The sequence below is a fragment of the Lepidochelys kempii genome, chromosome 17 (genome assembly GCF_965140285.1).
Source record: "Lepidochelys kempii isolate rLepKem1 chromosome 17, rLepKem1.hap1, whole genome shotgun sequence".
Lineage (NCBI taxonomy): Eukaryota > Metazoa > Chordata > Testudines > Cheloniidae > Lepidochelys > Lepidochelys kempii.
The window spans coordinates 19,231,281-19,250,978 of record NC_136396.1 but is presented as its reverse complement, the minus strand read 5'-3'; positions in this window follow the sequence as shown (position 1 = coordinate 19,250,978).

The following is a 19,698-nucleotide window of genomic DNA, read 5'->3' as shown; positions in this document are numbered from 1 at the left end:
ATTTCACTGCGTCTCGGGCCCCTCACTCCTCTCTGTGCTTTCGGAAATCCCAGCCAGTGTTCCCAGGGAGGCAGAGGCCAGGCCCGTGCAGCAGGGACATTCACCATTTTCTTTTTCAAATGAACAATTAAAAACGGATTGTCACGAAGACAAGTTTCACTGTGAGTCGTTGCTCATTGAGTGCAATCGGCCTCAGAGCCAGCTCAGCCCACTCCTTCCAGCCCCCCCTTTCTGCTCAGCACAGAGCTGGACGGATGGGGTACAATAGACAATGCCCTGCCTCAAAGAACCGGGGTGTGTATGTGGGGGGGGGATTTTGAAGGCACGTATGAGAGTTAGCCGTCCTCCTCTGGCTGCTGAACTGTCCTGGGAGCCTTAGAACATCTGCCCCGAGATGTCACCCGGACTAATACAGGACATGGCACAGCCGATCCGCTGCAAAAAGGTTCGGGGGTAGGCAGGGGAGGAGAGCTGCGCGGGACCAGTGCTGAACAATTTCGTTTGAACCAACCCCCCCCGAGCTGATCTCCTCCTCTGTGACGGGGCGCTATCGTTACCCCAATTCTACAGGGAGAGCGAGCCAGCCGGCACACGCGTAACCCGTGCGAATTCAGCACGGCTCTTTGTCCCCCTGTAGTGGCTAGACTGCACGTAACAATTCATGCCCCTGCCTTAGCGGAGCAGAGGCTCCTGTTCTAGATCTCCTGGGTTCAAGCCCCACTGACGCCCTGCCTAGGGGTGTCGTTACAAGGGCTGACCCATACGGGGATGGGAACTGTGGTGGAGCTTGAGACAAGTGTCCCTGGCTACAAGGAAAGTATCGTGAGTGCAGGGGTAGGGTTCCAGGTGACGCTTGTCTGTGCACGGAGTGGCAGCTTTTCTGATGTACGGTTTTAGCGTCGTGTTGGGGGTTTCATCCTGCAGGGGGAGGTTACAAGTTCGGCATCTGATTCATGGTGAAAACAATCTGTTCCTCTGAGGCAGAAAAGCTGTACCGAATGTGACTCCTCCGGAAGTTGTTTCACGGGGTACCTATAAATAGCAGAGCTGGCCAAAGAGATTCAGGGGGAAAATCTTCATCAGAAAACTGGGTTTAATCAAAAAATGAATCACGCTTTAATTTTTTTTCCAATATTTCAAACCAAAATCGTATTTTTTACCACCCCAATGTTTTCCTACTCGTGTTTCTTTTTTTCTCCCACTTCCCTGCAGTTTCCCAGCTGGCAAAATTTGTGAGAGAGTAACACGGCAGGAGATAACCTACGGTTTGGTACACAGAAAAAATTTGGAAGGGCTTTTCTCACGTTTTCTCTCACATTCTTATTCTTTCCCAAATTTTGCCAGTTGGAAAACAATACAAAGTTGTGGAAAGTGGCTTTATTCCATTTCCTCACACCTTTTCCCCTCCTTTCTCTAGTAGATAAAATGTGCCCACGGAACCTTAACCCAGCCCCCTTGTGCATATGCAGTCTGATCCAGCCATTCATTGCATATTCATAGGCTATTTTTCCCCCCACGAGGCACATTCCTGGCCCCAGGCTGATCCCCCCTGCCAAATTTCAAGCCCCTGGAAGGTTCTAGAGCTTCTCACTGAAATTGTTTCAAGACTTTTCCACCAGGGGAGAACAACGTTCTTGGAAATGGCGGAACGGTTTTTGCTGAATCTTTCCGACACCAGGCGAAAGTTTGGCAAAGTTATAAGCCACTGAAAACAGGGTTTTATAAGGGCCACGGCAGGCGACTTTAACAAGAGGGGTCACTACCAGCTCTGCCTAGACGTCTTCGCTTGTCTAATGATGCCTGTTTTTATTAGGGTGCCCAGTGGCATTCATCGGCTTCCCGAGGAAGGCGGGTGGATGCACTTCTGTGCTGAGCTTTCCTGCTCGGAGTGGTTCATGGCCCAGCAGGCTGAGCTTCCCCGGTGCAAACACGCCCTTCCTCCTTTCCAGGCTTCTGACGAAGTTGGCCGCTAGATGGGGGAGTTATGCAGGTTTTGGTGCGTTACGACTGATATTGGCCACTTTGCTTCACAGTAACCCTATAGCTCTGGGTCTGTCTGCAGAGAACTCTCCCCCCCCCCCATGCAACTTATCGTAATCAATAAATGCACAAGCCGAACAGATCCTCATGAGCATGAAGAGCAAGGGGTTAAAATCTACAGGCCCTGTGGTTACAGGCCCCAGGCTAGCTGTGGGCCCTGCAGAGCTTTCTTGGTCCCCTTGGAGGGAAGGCTGTGTGGACAGAAGGGTGTGAAGAGGTTTTTTTAGTCCCAAAGTCCAGAGCCGTAGGGCACAATGCACAAATCAAAGGCTGCCGATGCCCAGATGCCATGGTGATGGGCAGCTGTAACTGCCAAGCCAATTCTCCACCAGCATCCCAGTATCTCTTCCCCACCAGAGGGCATCTCTGTCACCCATTCACTGAACGGCACAAGGGACTTCAGGTGGATTTGCTCTCCCATCCTTTCCCTGATGTTTCCCATCTGCACTCTATGGTGTAGCCAGCGCTCCCGCAGCACGGACCCATCTTGCCCTCAGGTTCCGCTGCAGGCCGATTGGGGTGGGGAGTGGGGTTAACCTCCCAGACGCGTCTGCTGGTTCTGCCACGTGCTGCCAGGGAGGGTCAGCTAAAGCCAGGCTCTGTGGCCAGCGAGCGGAGCTGAGAAGGGAGCTTGGCTCGCTGGGCTCCCAGGCCAGTGCCCTGTCCGCTAGACCACACTGCCTCTGTATGCAACTGTTTATTAACATCACTTGTACTGCGGTAGTGCCTGGCAGCCCCAGGCATGGGTGAGGGCCCCCTGGCGCTAGGTGCTGTACAAACACAGCGCAAAGAGACAGCCCCTCTTCCAATGGCCCAGGCCTGTGTCTATCATTTATAGTAGGGGACTGACGTCCATGTCATCTGGCGTGTGCCGGGCTGTGATTGGGCTTCAGCAGGTGGAGAGGTGGGTCCTTTGCTGATCATTTGAACCAATCGGTGGCAGCAGGTGTGGAAAAGGAGGCGGGACGTTTCCCAGGTGTAAGGTAGCGGACGGGGGGGGGCTGGTAAAGAGAAGGGGCTCTAGGCAATGAGGCAGGCGCTACTGGGAAGAGCCGAGCAACGTTTCCGCCCCAGACTGAAGAGGGAGGTGATTAGCTCCTGCCCCACCCCCACACGCAGAGACCAGCCATGCCCCGTGAGCCAAAGCCCCTCGTTTTCAAGCAATGTATTTCATTCTTTACCAATGAGTACGGTAATTGAACAGCACTGCAGACCACGCCAGGGAGCCTATAAGAGCCAGCCAGGATTTGTCATCAGGGCAAAACTGATCAGCCGGGTTGGAGGGGTGGGTCGAGGAGGGTCCCCTGCAGGTGTGTTATAAGCTGCTGCTGGAGATGGGGTGCTAGAAATGGGAGGCCTGCGGCCTAAGCTGGTGTGGGAGGCGAACCAGGAAGGGGAATTCATGGTTTGGGCCAGCGTGGCTTCAGGTAGAGCGCCTGGGGCAGCAGGTACCCCAGTGTGGTGGGGGGTTCTGGCGCGGCGGGGGACCCAGGCTCTACGTGGGTCACTGTTCTGATCGGCGTTCTGGAACGTGCCTTGCTGCGAGGACTCTGCCTCCCTGCTGCAGGGGCCGGTCCGTCCCCTCCCACGCTGGGATGGGAGACCGAGCAGCTTAGCGGAGCGGGCTCCTCGTTCGGCGCGGACGCTGGCAGCATCTGCGCGAGGGGTGAGTCCCGGCGGGCGGCAATCAGCACTCGCTCCCAGGCGGCAGGCCCTCAGATTGGCGCCATTAAGTCTTCTCAGAGGTGGGGCCCGTGCGGGGGCTGGCCGGAGGGGGGGGCGGAGGGTGGTCTCCGGAGGAGCCCGTAGGCCGCTCCAGCCCTGGAAACAGCTGCGAGGCGATAAATCTCCAGTGGTTCGCTAGGGGCTTTGAAACAAACGCATCAAGGCTGGAGGGGCCAGGAACCCAAAGCTGCCCAGTGCAACCTGCAGAGAGGCCCATGCTGATACCTCTGCTCTGCTGACTCCAGGCCTATAACGCAGGGGAATGAGGGAAAACAAAGAGATCGAACCCAGCCAAATCCCAGCCGTGAGCATTTCGTGGCACTCAGAACCTGGTCACAGTCCGGCCACATGGAGAAGGCTCTGCCCAGCAGTCCCATGGGACTGAAAAGCTGGGGCCATATCGGGGTATAACCCCGCTGTATCTGCAAGGGTCTCCCCAGCACAGCAGAGGGTAGATGGATCCTGCAGGGCCCAGCTGTGGTGACATGGCACCAGTGCGATGACAAATGGAGCTACCCCGCATCCCCCATCCCTGCAGTGCAACATCTGCTGAGTGGGGGGGGGGGGGGGGCATGCTAGCCAGCCGCAGCCCCAGGTCCTAAACACAGGTGACTTGCAAAGACTTTGCCCCAACCCCGGTCTGGATCCCTCTCCAGCTGTCCCCATCTGATTGGCCAGTCACTCTTGGCTGACCAGGTTTAGAAACGGCACCGGTCCCAGCCGGACTCCTTTGAGGTGGCGAAGAGGCCATTCCAAGTGCTGCCTTCGTTGGACGTGCATCTCCCTAATACACACACCCTGGGACCTTTTAGGGCACCGTGGATGGGTTCCTGGGTGTGGGAGCTTTGCAATTGCTCTGTGGCTCGCGGGGTAGAAGGCGGCTTGGAAGCTAGATGGAAATCGCTCATTTCAGCAGCAGTGTGGGCCGTACAATCTACCAGCACACCAGCCATAGATCACGCCGAAGCAAGGAGGGCCGGGGGGAGAGATAGAGCCATGTCAAAGCAGCAGGAGCAGTATCCAAGCAGAAAAGGCTACGGCCTCTGAGGTCGTAAAAGGGGAGTGGGGAATGTCAGAGCAGACACGGGGCATTCAGCCGGCCCAGTAAATCACAGCCTTTTTTCACTCTGCCAGAGTATGCTGCCTTTAAAATGCCCTGGTTACCTCCGTGAGTGATCAGCCCCTGGACCGACTGTTGTCCTCCGGCTTAGAGAGGCATCATTGTCAGAGTGAAGGAGACAACCTGGCTAAGCAGAAAGGGGACGTGGGGAAACCCAGCCAGCTGGGGAACCGGAGAGGACAGCTCATCACCCCGCTTTAAGCCACCCACCTCTCCGAAGTGGCTGGCTGGAGCTCTGGCCAAGTCCATGGTAAGTCAATGCTTTACTGGGGTCATGGGGACGTTCGCTCAGTGGCAGGTGGGCACGCTGCACTGGAAGCTGCTCTCTGTGCACGCTGCAGGGAAACAAGTGTGGACAACGGCAGGCTAGATCCTGAACCCTGGGTAGCTTTTCCCCCTGCCAGGAAGGGAGAATGGAGGCCAGTGGAAGGAGGAGTAAGCAAACAGAATGGAGGCTGCACCTTAAGGGAAACTCCTTCAGGTGGAATCTGGGGGCCAGGATTTCACCCCTGTGTTAATGGTGCTGTCCGGGTCCGTTGTGGATAGCTGGGTGAGGAGACGCTAGTGAACATGTCAGTGCCAATGGCCAGGAGCACGGCATTACGGCTACAGATTAGCCTCTGCTCTGGTCTCCAGAGGGGAGAGCTGGAACCTGCTGCTGGAGCTGAGAAAGGGGCATTGCCTTGCAGGTCGAGTAAGGGGCTGGAAGCCCTGGTGCTCAGTCGCCTTGAACAAGTCAATTAACCCTCTCTGTTCCTCAGTTTCCTCAATGGGGCCAATAATGCCTGGCTCGCTGGGGGTGGGGGTGGAGGTCTTTCATGCCAGTAAGGAGCTTAGCTGGATGTGCCAAGCTGTATTATTGTAAGGCCAGTGAGGGGGGGGAGAGCTTCCTTGCCTCTCCTTTCCACGGTCCATCTGACAAGGGGCCAAGCGCTCCCTGATCAGCGGGGGACATCTCCTCGGCACCCTGCAGGACCGGGCCTTCCAGGCTGGAGAGCAGGAGGACAGTAAAGCACGAGCCACATGGCAGATTTCCTTATTCCCCTTTGCCGTAGGGTCAAGTGCCAAGCGCTCGGCCCCCCACAGCTAGGACCGGATTTCCCCCCAGAGCCCAATGCCTGATGCTCTCTTGGGAATCTGGCCCATGAAGTAAATGGGCCATTCCCAGGCCAGCTCTCCCAGCCAAAGCTATAAGTGGGGTAAATCAGGGTGTTACAATGGAAACTAGTTACCCCCTGCACTACTTCCTCTCCATAATGCCCCTCTGAACTCTCCGCGTCCATTGGATGGGGCAAAAAGCAGCTGGGAATGTCACAAGAACCACGTTCCACTGCTCCCGGCCTCTGCTCCAACACGTGGACGTGTGTGTCATTAACACAGCAGCCCCTCTGCCCCTGGGTTTTTTTCTCGTACTCTCCCCTGCAACTTGAGCTGCTTGAAAATGGAAAATAATTCTCTCTCTAGACATTTAACTGGTACTCCCCCAAACCTCAGAGGTCCTGCTGGGGAGCTCCGGTCACATTGGGTTGGTTCCGGCACTTTGGAACAATCAGAGTGCAGGATGTCCCCTGAAAATCCATCCGAGGGGGCAGGGCTGAGCCCATCACGCTGGGACAGGGCTTTGAGCACAGCCGGGGCTGCGGAGGGTGTATGCAGTGCGTGTGTAACCCACGGGGGAAGAGCTACCGGTCCCCACTGTGCCGATCCACAGAGGACATGAGTTGTTAAAGCCTCACCCAGCTGTAACTCCTCCCGAAAGCGCACCTGCTTTGGAGGGCCCTGGGTCAGACCCTAGTCGTACCTGCTAAGACGGGGGCTGTCACACAAACCCAGTGAGTGAAGCACAAGCTACGTACCTCGCTCACCCAGCCTCAGTCTAGGAACTTGGTATACAGCTGGTCTCGCAATCCCCACTAATAACACTGGCCCGGATCTCAGCGGGCGTTAACTGGCGCCGTCCCAGGGAAGTCAGCAGAGCTGTGCTGATACAGACCAAAGAGGGACATGGCCCCGTCTTTCTTGTTATAAATTCAAGGGTGAATTTCAGGCAGTTGCTGTTAGTAGAACTGGGGCGGGGAGATTGATCACCATGCTCCCCCTTCTCGGCACAGACGGATGCCTGTGTCTGTGTGCAGGCCGCAGAGATAAGCTCTCCTGGCCCGGGGGGGAGATAGGGCATGAGTGATGGGGCCCCTCCGAGGAGCTGAAGCATCGCACAAAGGGAGCGAGGAAGGATGGCACAAAAGCTGCAGGACTTGATTTGCCGGCCTGTCTGGGCACCATAGTGTGTACACAGCCGGTTAGGAGAGGACAATAGATGAAAGGAAACCACCAAAGGCTGCAGAGAGACAAAAGGGCAGGAGGCTGGAACTGGCTAACAGCAAGGGAGGAGGAGGGGAGTGACTGCTGGAGGAAGCATTGTCTAGTGGTTAAAGCCCAGGGCTGGGCTGCAGGAGGTCTGGGTTCTAGTTCAGCAGACGTGCTGTGAAATCTTGGATTGTTAGCGGGTGCCTAGAAACCCCGCCCTAAGGAGCGAGGTGGCTTACCCACGCTGGGCTGGGCGATTGGAAGGCTCTGTTGACTTGAACGGAGCCATGCCCATTTACCCCAGCTGAGGATCTCTGGCCAGCTAAGTGACTTGCCTTGGGTCATGCAGAAAGTCTGTGGCAGAGCAGGGACTGCCCCCCGGTCTCTCCAGTTGCAGGCTAGCACCCTGCACCAGCCTTCCCCGAGCCTGACACCCGCCTGCGGGGGCGGGAACCCTACTCACGCTTCTATCTGTCTTTCTAACTTAGCAGGGAACTAACAGAAGAGCCTGAGGACCAACCCCAGAGACCGCGCCATGAGCAACACTCGACTCCCCCTCCATCCGCCTGCCACAGCCAGAGTGCCCCGAGCCAGCTAGGCCACCCCTCGTCATATGGCCAGCGCTGACCGCGGCACCCACAGGCAGCTGCTTCCTTGTGTCTCTGCTTGGCAATGATCCGAAACAAAGGGGGTCCCGGACTGGTCGCCAGGCTCCTGCGGGAGGCTCAGAGAGCTCTGGCTTACTTCTTAGTGATGTACACTCTCCTGCTGGGCGGGCTGCTGGGCGCTGGGTTGATAGTACAGTACCTGGCACTGCGGTGAGCGCAGACACCGCCCCAGGCCCGCCCTGGGTCCCAGCAGACCTGGGCCCTCGTCCTGGCTCTGCCGGTGACCGTGGACAAGTCACGTCCTTGCTCGGGGCCTCGGTGTCCCCACCTGTACCAAGGAGACAATGCTGCTGGCCTCCTGTGCGCAGTGCTTCGAGATCTACTGAGGAAAAGCACTGGAGCAGAGCTAGCTCTTGTGAGGATACAGGGAAGGATCAAAGCCGTCTCATATTTTAAAAGCATGGGTAATCCACACCTACGCAGCACGGTCCCCTTTTGTGGGGCCGCGGCCACCCGCAGAGCGGCTGAGGAACGCGCTGCAGCCTTCGCGAACGGCAGTGTCTCTTTTAGCTCAGGCTCATGCTTTAAGATCCCAAGGTTCCAGGTTCAATCCCACTCCCCCCAGCGGCATTGTGTAACACATTCAGCTACCCGTGTGCCGAAAGGGTGCTCCCCTGCCGGGGGAAGTGGGGGCCCCCTGTGAAGATGCGTAATGGACCCTCAGCAGTGGGTTACACACCCAGCACAGTGGGGCCCCGACCTTAGCTGGAATGTCTGTGTGTGCAATAGGCTAATAATAATCCTGTTGACCATGGAAGTCGGTTGGTTGTATTTGCCAAAGCTGTGTCAGCATATAGAATGTTATGTGTGATTAGCTCCTGTCCTGCAAAGCCAGAGGGGAGTAGAGGGGGGCAAAAAGTGGGAGACACAGTGGAGCATACAGACCTATAAAAATCGAGGGGGGAACTACCCCCGGGCCTCCTAGCAAATGATGCCCCTGAGGGCAGTTGCCCCACCTTGTATCCAGGCTGTGCGTGACGCTGCTTTCCGTTTAATGCTGGCATTTCCGGGGACCCAGGGCGGGGTGTGGAGAGGGAGAGATACAGCCTGTCGGACAAAGGTTACGATGTGATCACTTCTCTCCTCCATCCCTCGCCATGCGTCCGCCCCTCACCCCCACTCGTGGCCCTTCCTTGTTTCAGCGGGTGAAAGAAAACACTCCTTTGAAAGCTGTTCCTAAGCGGCGGGGGACATGGGGAGGACTAGCCCTTGCTCCCTGCTAATTGCAGTGCTGGCTCCGGGCACATTATGAAAACGCACAGTCGTTAGGCTGGTTCCTGCCATGCCCGCAGGGGCGGGGCGGGTAATGCTCTCTCACTGTGAGATGGCCTAGGTTCAAAAGCCGCCCCCTCTTGTTCCTTCCCGCTGCCTTTCTACAGCCGTTTCCGCCTCCCTTTTTGCAACACGCGTTCTCGTCTCTCAGCATGGCCCCGTCACAAAAGAATGAAGCCCACTGCTCCTGCGGGCTGCTCCCCTTCCCATGCGGGCTGGGAGGGGCAGCCCTGGAAAACGCAGGCCTCTTTATCCAAAGAGCCGGTGCAGGCCAGCCGCAACCCCCATCCTGCCCCGTGCCATGGGACCGCCCCGAGCGGAGGGAGCTTTCTCCGCCAGCCTCTCTAGTGAGGCCACCATGCATGGGCTCCAGGCGCAGCAGTTGCTTTGATCCCCCGAGGTCCTGAGCCCCCGTGGGATGCTCCGCAGAGCATGTAAAGTTGGGCTCAAGGATGAATGGAAGCCCTCCCTTCCTGAGCGAGAGAAGGGCAGGCATGGCCAAGGCGGCGCTGCACCATCCCCAGAGTGCCTCTGTGCCACGCACTCCCCTTGAAGGCCTCGCGCCAGCCCCTGGGCAGCAGCGAGAGCCCCCCCGGCCGGCTCACGCCCTTCTCCCTCGGGCTGATACACGCAACATCCTGGACCTGCAGAGCGCAGGATCGAACCCATACCCCCACAGGCTGCCCGCTCTTGGCTGGGGATCTCGGCCCCTCCCGTTTGGTTATGATAGATTTGTATGATGGTGGCACAGAAACAACCCGGCCAGGCTCTGCACGGCCACAGAGTGACAGTCCCTGCCCTGGAGAGCTGATGGTCTAAGTAGGCAACGGGAGAGTCTTGGTCACGAGTCAGCCCAGTCTGCCTTCATCCCAGTTATCTAGAGAGGAAAGGTTCTCTCTGAGCCTGATCCAAAGCCCGCTGAAGTGGAGGGAAAGACATCCCTTGGCTCCAATGGGCATTGGATCAGACCCCATCCCATCCTCTGAGCCATCTGCTCCCTCTCACCTGCTTTTCTAAACTGTGGGACCGGACAGCGAAAACAACTTCAAAAATAGCCCCGTGGTCCTGCATGTCTCCATTCACCCCATCGCTCCCGCACCCTATCCCGTTGCTAACACGGCCTGCGCTGCGGAATCATTGCTGCCAAACGGAGAATGGGGCAGTCTCTGCTGAGTGCAGAGGCAGCATTGCCTAGTGGCTAGGGCAGTAGATGGCAACTAAAGAGACCTGTATTCCTGACTCTGCCACTGACCTGCTCGGTGACCTTGGTCAAGTCATTCCCCCCTCTCTGTGGCCCTGTTTTGCTTCCCACCTGCTGGCTGTCTTGTCTATTTGGATTAGAAGTGCTTCAGGACAGGGAAAGTCTCTTGCTATGTGCCTGGGCCTTGCCAAGTACCATGGGGCCCTGATCGTGGTCAGGACTTCTAAGTGCTAAAAAGAGCTAATAAAAATACCGTACCGGCGGCAGCCTCCGCCAGACGGGCTGGCTGCAGGACCTGTCTGCTATGAGGCAGGAGGGACACAGCTTGATGGTCAGAGCGGGAGAGTCAGCATGGCGCAGTGGCTCGTGCTCTCCCCGGGATCTGCCTCCATGGGCTCCCCCTAAGCCCCTCAATGGGTGCGGTGCACTCCAAGCCCTGCCTCAGAGTCAGGTGCTGGACTCCAGGCTGCAGGGAGGCACCTGTCTCCGCTAGCAAGCCACAAAGGGGACCCAGCCACGTGGCTTAGATGTCTGTGGGAAGGAACCAGGCCTCTGCCTCACCCCACACCAAGTGGCAGGAGTAGGCGCCTGCCTTATAAGCTTTAGCCCAGTGGTAAGCACACTCGCCGGGGAAACTTGGCTCTGATTCCCCCCTGCCTGCCAGAAGGGGGACGATGGGTTTGAAGGGGGGGATCTGCCACCCCTCTGGCAAGTGCTCTAACTACTGGGCTATGGGGTATCCTGTTGGAGGGGGGGGGCTCCCCTAGTTTCTCTGTTGAAGCAGTTCCACTGTAGCTAAATAACAAACCAGGGACTTTAGCCAGGGCCTCCCCCACCAGTGTCTGAGCCCCACAGCGACAGTCACTCTCTCTGACCCAATGACTGCAAGTATTTAGCCGCTGGGCCAGTCAGAGAGCAGCAGGGGTCCTGTGGATCACAACGGAGCCAAAACTGGGCACCTAAACCTGAATCCGGGGTGCTAAATCCGGGGCTTAGGTGCCTAATTGCCTGTGTGGATCTGGGCCTTTCCCACAATGGGCCTCTGTTTCCTCTCCCCCCCTTGGTCTGGAAACTCCTCAGGGCAAGGACTAGGATAACGGGCACTGGGCTCAGCCAGGGCCTCTGGGTGTTGCCCTGATGCACAGAAAAGGTTAAAATGAGGCCCCCTGGGCAGGTCTGGCAGTTAATAAAAGCATCCTGCAGCCTGGTGCCCCCCCGCCACGACACAACACAGCCGCAGCTGGAAGGGTGATGGGGGTAATTGCATTGGTCTCAGTGGACGGTGATTTATACCAGCTGAGGATCGAGCCCAGGTTGCATTGCAGCCTGATTAGCAGCCTCCGGGCAGGGCTCCCCAGCGTTCCCCCTCTTGCTCTCAGCCTGCCTCGGACTCCTTTGCAGCCGGCGAGCCCACATAACATGGGAGAAGGAGCCGCACACGCTGACGTCCGAACAAACCGACCTTTCCCACAGCTTGATCAGAGCTCACTCCGCTTGCGCCTCTCCCACCTCTGGCCTGCTGCATGCCACCGCTGGGGCTCTGAAATGCACAGCCCACCACAGCAGGAGAGGAGCGACCGCGACATCCAGCTCCACGGGACGACAGCTGGATCAGTCCTCCACAGGTAAGCAATCAGTCGAGGAACTGTGTTGCACGGGGACGGTTGTGCACTGGGCTCGTGCGGGAAACACGTTCTGTGCAATGAGCTGCAGGTGCCCATTAAACCGGCCAAGCCACTCGCCAGAGAAGGTAGCCAGGCCCAGGAGCGAATGACCCTTGGCGCCAGAATAACCCGTATAAATAGCACTACGGCATTCTCCAGTCACGGCCCAGCCACCGTTCACAATAGCGGTTCTGACACACCGACACAGGTCGCGCCCCATGCTGCTGTCAATGCCGGAGATGACCGGAGCGGGTAGGAGCCCCACGGGGCGAGGTGCTGCACAAACCTAGGAAGGGACCGTCCGTGCCCCTAAAAAGACAAGCCAGACACAGGAAGGATCATTCTCCCCATTTTGCAGACAGGGGGCCTGAGGCCAAGAGCGGTTATGGGCCAGATTTTCAAAGCGCCTAGAGATGCAGATAGGATTTTCCAAAAGCAGACGGCACCTAAGTATGTTTGAAAGCCTGGCCCGGAGGACCGTGCCCATTCAGACAGGAATGCTGAGGCAAAGGTAGGCCTCAAAGCCAGGCCCTTGAGCCACAGGCTATTGTCTCTACCACACAGCCACCCATCCGTTCCTAGTGTGGCTCTAGATCTTCTCCTTCAGAGAGGGTATTCTCACATCCCCTGCAGGAGGGCTGAGGCCCTTTGCAGGAAAACGTGAGCACTGTCTCAGGTGTTAGGGCTCTGCGGCTGCCCCCTAATTAGCTGTACAAATGCTACACTCCAACTCCCGACTCGAGGTAAGTGTTTTGCCTGGCGCCCGCCCCAGCTTCCCTAGTCTAGATAGAATCGGGTGACCAGACGTCCCGATAAAATCAGGACTGTCCCGATTTTTCGGTCTTTGTCCCACGTACCGACCGATGCACGGTTGGGGCACCATTTGTCCCGATATTGCGGCTTTGGCCGCTCCAGTGGGGTTTTTTTGGGTTTTTTTTTTTTTTGCTTCCCCCAGGTGTCCCGATTATTTTCTCTGTTTAATCTGGTCACCCTAAGATAGAACCCAGCGTCCATGGGGCCTTCCTTGAACCGGCTGCCTTCCGCTGGCTGCGTGCAATCCCAGCCCAGGGTTTTAGCCCCAGGTGCTGATGCACGTTGGGCTGGCAGCCTTATCCCCGGCTCAGCTGGCATCCGAGTGAGGCACCATCTCATGGAGAGGCAGCCGTGTGCTCTGCGAATCAGAGGCAGTTTCAGTTTAGTGCCTGGGGAAGCGAAGCTCAATCTGTCCTGAAATCCTGTGCGGGATGAGTCACAAGGCTGGGAACCCACTGCAGGGAGCTTTCCTGAGCCGACTTACTGAGATGCTCCTTCTGGCTAGAGGAGATGGGGCTTCGCACAGACAGGGCCCCCTGGACTCTTCACAAGAAGCCCACCGGCTGGGAGAGCAGCTCTGGTGGGGAAGGTGTCCTGGGGGGAGGCGCACAATTTAATGGTACACATGGCAGCCTGGATGCTCCCCAAAGGGGTGGCGTTCCCCAAGCCAGGGGCTTTCTTCCAGAAAGGTCACCGCTCAGAGAAGGAAATGGCAGGAACAAAGGGAACCATTAGTCTCCTCTCCAGCTGCTAATGAGCTGTCGTCCCAGCCCTGACGGAATTAATGGTCTCTGTTATCTCCGCTCTGCAGCCTGGCGCCTGCTTTGTGATGCCAACCTGCAGAGAGAGAGAGAAAGATCAGAAAGGAAACAATGCCCATGTCTTGTACAACAGGCTGTTCCCCACCTCCCCTGCATGATCGCTACCTGAAACTGTCTGCAAAGCTTTAGGAGCTGCCCTGTGGAGCTAATCCAGGTGGGCGGAGGAAGAGGAGTTCTGCCATTAGGTTTAGAGAGTTTGGAAGCCAGGTGCAATTCTAATCAATTTGGGATATAATACAGGCCCAGAGGAGGTGTCAGCAGAGTATTTCTGTTCTGCGCAGCTTGGGGACAGGACAAGCCTGCCGGGAATGGGCAGTTTTGCCCCACCACAACCATGCCCACACGTCCATGCTGCTTACCAGGCTTTGGATCCAGAGAGCTACTTGCCCAGAGCAGGTAGCCCTGCCTGTGACCTTGTCTCCAGTGATGCAGGATTGGGAGTACAGGAATGGAGGTTGTTCGTAACTCTGAAATGTTCATATCTCTGAACGAAACATTCTGGTTGTTCTTTCAAACGGTCACAAACGAACCTTGACTTCACACAGCTTTGAAATTTTACTATGCAGAAGAAAAGTGGTGCTTTCCCTTTATTTATTTATGTTTAGTAGTCTAGGTTTAGCACAATACTGTACTGTTCTGTCTTTCATTTTGGGCGTGGGTGTGTCTGCTGCTGTCAGATTGCTTTCGGTTCCAAATGAGGTGGGCGGATGATGGGTCAGTTCATAACTCTGGTCTTCGTACCTCTGAGGCTCGACAGTAGCCAGTATTGGGTGGGAGAGCGCCAAGGAAAGCCCAGGGTGCCACCAGGAACTTCAGAATTCTGGTGGATTTTTCTGAAATTGCTGTGTAAGGGAATTCGCTGGGGTCTGTGGGCTCCACCCTCATCCCTCCCAGAGCAGAGACAATGGAGAGTCGTTAACCGGCGCGGAGAACATCCTCATGTTGCCGCATTCCATCAGGCTGCCATTACTATTAAAGGCCACAGAGCTGTGGGGTGGGGAGCCACCCGGAGCCACGGCCAGACCACTTAGAAGCAGCAGGTTGCAGGGCTGCTGAGGTTTGGCCCAGCTTCCCTTCCAACAGGATGGGAGGCCAGGCCAATCTGAGTGACTGGCCAGGGGGTCGCAGCTCTGCTCAGGTTCCCCTTAAATGGGGCTGCAAAGCCCCTGGTTATTTATTCTTTGCATTACCATGAGCCCAGATCCTCAAAGTATTTAGGCACCTCCTATTGAGAGCAATGGGAGTCGTGCACTTAAATACCTCTGAGGATCTGGGGCCTAGTTGCTAGGAGCCCTAGTCCCGGACCAGCACACTGTATCACAGCATCCTGGCTCAGTGTTCTGTCCTGCCACCCTTGCATTACGTCTATTGTATGTTGCAGTGTTCCATTACGTTGCCATTGCATCGCACCAAGCGCTGGGTGAGTAACAGGGGTTTTGGTTCACTGGCTAGTCCAAGAAATTTTTAAAAATATATCATTTTGGGTCGACCCGAAACAAATAGGTTTTTGAGATTTCCGACAAACTAAGAAGTCGAAAAATGTTTTGAATGGAGCGTTTCTTAAACTTCTTACAGTGTTAAAAAACAAAATTGAATGCAAGTTTGACTCATGGAGGGGTTTTGAATCCTGCTGGTGAAAGAGAAGCTTTCAAGCTCCACAGAAGGCACGTGGGACATGCACAGGTCTACACTTAAACCGCTGCAGCTTCACCGCTCTAGTGCTGCCATGTAGACACTACCATGCTGATGGGAGGGGGCGTCTCCCGTTGGCGTAGGAGGCCATCCCCCTGCCCGAGAGGCAGTAGCTAGGACGAAGTCTTCTGTTGACCTAGCCCAGCCTACAACAGGGTTAGTTCAGGATAGCTACGGTCTCTCAGGGTGTGGCTTTTTCACTCCCCTGAGAGACTTAGCTCAGCCAACGTAAGCCCTGGTCTACGCTTCAGATTTACTTTGGTATAACTACATCCCATACCAGCAGGAGAGTGAGTTTGTGTGTGTGGTTTTTGGAAAAGGGGGGGGGTGAGAGAACCTGGATTTGTGCTGGAAATGGCCCACCTTGATTATCATGCACATTGTAAGGAGAGTGATCACTTTAGATAAGCTATTGCCAGCAGGAGAGTGGGGTGGGAGGAGGTATTGTTTCATGGTCTCTGTGTGTATAATGTCTTCTGCAGTTTCCACGGTATGCATCCGATGAAGTGAGCTGTAGCTCATGAAAGCTCATGCTCAAATAAATTGGTTAGTCCCTAAGGTGCCACAAGTCCTCCTTTTCTTTTTACATCCCATTAACTGCTCTCTCCGGTCAGTTTACAGCGGCCTCATTAAAGCGACACAGCAGCACAGCGGCACCGGTGCAGCCGTGCTGATGCAGCGTCTACAGCGTGGACCTGTCCCCAGTTCTCCGTGTAGACCAGCCCTTGGCGTGTCAGAGCTAAATACAAGGTGGACGAGATTGTTTCATATCAGTAGTTAACGCACGGAAGAGGCCATTCAAGATGAAGTGGTCTGTTAGCACCCGTGCAATCTCAGGACAAAACCAGGGGTTAGTGGGTTACAGAGTGTTGTAATAACCCATAAATCCAGTGCCTTTAGACCGTGATTTTTTAGTGTCTAGCAGAGTTAGGAATCTAAGTTCCCAGGCTCGTCTTTGCGGACTGTTTTGGTGTTGACAAATCACCATTTTTTGCTGGAAAAATTTGATTTGGCCAAAACGTTTCTCCCAGCTCCAACTGTATCCTGATATCCTCCTGCTGTGGTGTTATACCATGTGCAGTGAAGGAAAATATTTTCCCCCTGCTGTTAGGGGGCTTATTCCTTCACCCTCTCACTTCCCTGGTCCTTCTCGCATGAACAGAGAGCAACAATACCCGAGTCCAAAGGTGCAAACAATTCCATGTTTATTGGGGTGACCTTCCAGCAAGCTTAAATCCAAGTTCCTTTTTCCTTATTTTCGAATCCCAACTTACTTCCTGTTTGCCCCTAATTTATATAGTAATATTTTTAGCTATACCTTAACCAGTCATTTTATTGAAATTTACCTAACCTATCCTAACATATTGTAACGTGATTTGCTAACCAATTATATCCCACCCACCTTAATTAGTTTACACACAGCAAAATTAATTATACAGCAGACAGGAACAATAACAGAACCAGACAGAGACCATGCCAATAAACAATAACAAAGCGGGAACTATAATGACAAAACAATACAGAAGTGAGGATTTTACAACAACATCTATAAAGACATAAGGGTTTCCCAGTCTATTGATAAGTGAGTTCTTACCAAACAGAAAACGATCAAACTAAATTTCCGTTTACATCTTTTAGGCTCTTCCCTTTCTCTGGAGGTGATAGCTCAGATCACCTTCCTAACGGCCCCTTATTTCTTACGGCTGTATTTCAGTATGACTGGTTCGGAATGTGAGGATGTGATCGTATGTTTTCCAGGTTCCGGCTGCCCCTGCTGCTTAGCCAGAGGCCTTGGCCTAAGAACAGGGCCTCAGACTGTCACAGGGAGAGAAGGCCCTTACACCAGCAGACAGTGATTTTGATTCTTTCTTTTACACCTCTATAACTAGCCAAGTGATAAGAATACACCTAAATTCTTAGAGTATAGGCCTTTACAGACAGGCCTGAATATCTATATCCTAACACCTGCGTTGACTCGTCCCACGGGGCAGAGCACGAAAACTAGCAAGTCTGCCCTGCACCGAAATGGTGCTGGGGACCAGCTACAAAGGGGTTACGTTCTCCTGGTCTTCGTGAACAGACGGGCACAAAGGGACATGACTCAGACTGCCTGACATTTCATTTTTAAAGACCTAGAGTAGAGAGCAATTTTTTTTCCCCTAGTACAAAATAACCCTGTTCTAATAACAACTATTAAACCACATCCTGCATTGAAGGCTATATTCTCCCCTCCTGTGCACGTTAAGATGGTGACATTAAGCAGCAGAGAAGCAGCATTGTCTAGCGGTTAGAACCCAGCGTGGTGTGTCAGGATTCAGCAGTTTCCAACCCTACCCACAATCACAGAGCAAGGCAAGTCACTCAACTGCAGTGCCCTCCGGGGAGGTTTCAGCAATCAATGAAAGTGCCTGGAGCTTAGAGCGAAGACCCAAGAGAGATGCTAGGTTTTCTCAGGAGAGCTGCTAGGGGCCCTGCAGGAGCCATGCGAAATATTTTCCATGAAACCAAACCCAGATCCTCCTCGTTCCAGGTACGGTCGCGAACTCTGAGGGCAGCTGAAATTCATTGAAAGGCTCGCAAGCCTGAGTTGATTTATATAGGGTTACCGTATTTGAACATTCAAAAAAGGGGGGGGGGCAGTGGATTTGTTCACGCCCCTCGCCCCCAACGCCACCCCTTCCCCGCCCCCATTCCAACCCCTTCCCCAAAGTCCCCACCCCAACTCCACCCCCTCCCTGTCCCATTGGACCCCTTCCCCAAATCCCCGCCCCAGCCCAGCCTCCTCCCCTGAGTGCGTCGCATTCCCCCTCCTCCCCCCTCCCTCCCACCCGGGCGAAACAGCTGTTTCATGGCACAAGTGCTGGGAGCTAGGGGGAAAAAGCAGGCATTCTCTCGAGTGATCGGCATTCACTTTCTTTCTCAAATGATCACCATTCACTCTCTTTCTTGAATGATCAACTCTTCTTTGGGGAAAAATAATGGGAAAATCCCAGATGTTTTTAGATATTTAAAAATTCCTCCCAGACTGCGATTTACAAACCAAAAAGCTGAACATGTCTGGGAAAATATGGATGTATGGTAACCCTAGATTTACGGCTCTCCATCAAAACCATGTGGAATCAACTGAGTGCAATTTGGTTAGAAAACTGAACCCTTATAGCTGGAGCGGTAGAGCCTTATGCTGGTGGTTTGGAAGTGCTGGGGCTCCATCCTCACCCTATGCAGAGCTGGTGATGGATATGTGGTTGCCCCCTTAATTTGCAGGTGCTAGCCTGGTAATGGTACAATTAACAGGCCCTGTCCTAAGGAGCTTTCCACGTGAAGGCCTATGCTTATGAGCTGGTACTGGTTTGAGAAGCAGGAGGGATGGCTGTGTTAATGGCTGTGGAGTGCAGGGGCAGCGGTGAGAGCTGGGTTTTAACTTGCAGCGGAAGTGAGATCTCTAAGGAAAGGGTGGGGTGAGCAGGTGGGTGGGGAGGTGAATTAGGCTTTGTCTTTACTGAAGTTTCAAGCACCATGCTTGACAGTAGCTATCAGGGTCCCCTGGGGCTGGGAGCTGTACAGACAAAGATATAGAGACAGCCCTTGCCCTGGAGAGCTTATAGTCTAAAGATGAGACAATAGGTGGATACAACGGACTGTGTGTTGGGGGAAACCATGAGGGAACCATGCAGACTGTGCTGATCAGCATGGGAAACAGCCGTCCCTGCTCACCTGCCCCTTCAGCACTGTCAGGCAGATGTGGATTCACAGCTGGATAAACTAGGCCAGGACAGGTGACAGTTGTCTACACTAGGGGTTTGCATCAGTGCAGGTGCCCCTGGGGCTGAAATCCCAATGCAGATGAGGCCTTAGGCTTGTCTACATGGGGGGAGTTATTCTGGAATAGCTAATCCTGACGGACGCCACGTCTGGATGCTCTGAATCTAGAATCAGAGCGCCTTATTCCAAATTAGCTTATCCCCTTGGACTGAGGTAGTTTGGAATAAAGATCTCATTCCTCGGAACAGCCACACATGGAATTAATCAGGAAGAGTCAATCTGCCTCAAATTCGTACCCTAATGCACAGCCATGCCCTGCGATCTGCAAGAGAGGAATGCCTTGCTCACGGCCAACCCTTCCTGTGCCAGCAAAGGGGATCAAGGAGTCTGCTCATGGGATAGCCTTTTTCCCCATGGTGGACCATCGTTCGCTGGTGGGAAATGGACCCAGGCTCCCCCCAAGGGCTACAGAACCCTTCCTGTGCCAGCAAAGGGGATCAAGGAGTCTGCTCATGGGATAGCCTTTTTCCCCATGGTGGACCATCGTTCGCTGGTGGGAAATGGACCCAGGCTCCCCCCAAGGGCTACAGAACAGCCAGAAGGTTTATGAAGC